Raw genomic sequence first — 2,037 nt, 5'->3', positions numbered from 1 at the left:
TGTAAAGAAAAATATAGAAGAAAATAAAAAGAAATAAATAATTATTCATATATATTATATATTAATATATATGAATTTATTGAATATATATTGGATTTTTTTTTTTTTTTTTTTTTCTTTATTAGCACACATAATATTATATATGTGTTAATGTAAATATTATTTAATAAAAAAAAGAACACCTTTTTTCTTAAGCACGCATCATATGAATGAATTGCTTGTATATATACATATATAGATGAATAAATAGAGAAATAAATAAATATATATTTTTATTTTTATTTATTCTTCTTTTTCATTTCATTTCATTTCTTTTCTTCTTTTTTTTTTTTTTTCATGTCATAATTTATGGTGTTTTTATAAGTTCTCATACTTATTTAAAAAAATTATTGCATTATATATACATATAAAAATAAAAAATAAAAATAAAAATAAAAAATAAAAATAAAAATAAAAATAAAAATAAAAAATGAGAGATATATGTATTTCGTATAAATACAATATCACTATATAAATCTTTTCTCAAACATTTTATTAATAATAAATATTTTATATATTTAGCCTTTTAATTTTCAATTATATATGTAGATATAAAACTTTTGAGTATTACAAATTTTCGTTTTAGTTTTATATTTAAAGACATATTTTATAAACAGAATATAAACATAAACATAAATATAAATATAAATATAAATATAAATATAAATATAAATATAAATATAAATATATATATATATATACATATATGATTATATATATACATTTTACTAATATGAAGTATTGCTTTTTATGTATATCCTAAATTGAAAGCAATAAAGATGTTTTACTTCTGATAGTATATTACATATTTAATATTTTTTTTTTTTTGCATTTGATTTTATTTTATTTTTTGAATAAAATTTGTAGTGAGAATTAATAAGAAGATAAAAGATATATTGGTTATAAAAATAAATTTGATTCTTTTGAAGATGTTAGAAAATGTGTAAGCATTTCGTTTAAATAAATGAATATATATATATATATATATATATATATATATATATATATATATATATATATATATATATATATATATATATTATATACATTTGATATATTTTATTTAAGAAAAAATTATGTACATTTGAAACATTTAATTTAACAAAAAAAAAAAATAATAATAAAATAAAATAATAAAAGGAGAAATAAATAACCTACAAATTATATGAATATATAACAAGTAGAATTTAAATATGTATTTTTTTAGACATATAAAAAACAAAAAAAAAATATATATATATATATATAAATATATATAATATTTTATATTATTAAATAGTTAATTAAAAATAATATTAAGAATGAAAACATATACAAAAAATAAAATAAAATACAAATATAACAACAATATATAATGAAAAATGCTTTATGTATATAATATATATATATATATATGTATATCTTGTTATATCTTAAGGTTTTCCACATAAATATATAATTAACAAAGAATGTTGTTAATTGGTTTAATTTATACGTAAGTCTTTTAATATATATATATATATATATATATATATATAACCATAATATACATATATATATTTTTTTAAATTAACACAGTGGAATGTATATATTTATAATCATCTTTTTTTTTTTTTTTTTTAAAGATGATAGGGGAATTAAAAATTATTCTGTAATTATTAATAAAACATGCGTATAAAATTTTCTCATATTTTGATCACTGGGGAAATTTAATATAAAATATATAATAAATGAATATATAAATAAATATAATATAAATAATATACCTATATATATATATATATATATATATATATATTAAAAATTCATTATAATTCTAATTATTATATATATTAATGATTATATATATTGAACATGTTAAAATGAACACACAGCTAAGGTTTTTTTTTTTTTTTTTTTTTTTTTTTTTTTTTTTTTTTTTTTTTTTTTTAAAAAATTCACATTTTTTTAATTTTTTTTGAAAAATTAAAAAAATTTAATATTTTAAAAAAAAAAAATTTACAAAAAATTATCTTTGTT

Source organism: Plasmodium reichenowi, chromosome 2 (assembly GCF_001601855.1).
Source record: "Plasmodium reichenowi strain SY57 chromosome 2, whole genome shotgun sequence".
NCBI classification, from domain to species: Eukaryota; Apicomplexa; class Aconoidasida; order Haemosporida; family Plasmodiidae; genus Plasmodium; species Plasmodium reichenowi.
The sequence above is the reverse complement of the archived record's forward strand: the minus strand, read 5'-3'. Positions refer to the sequence as shown.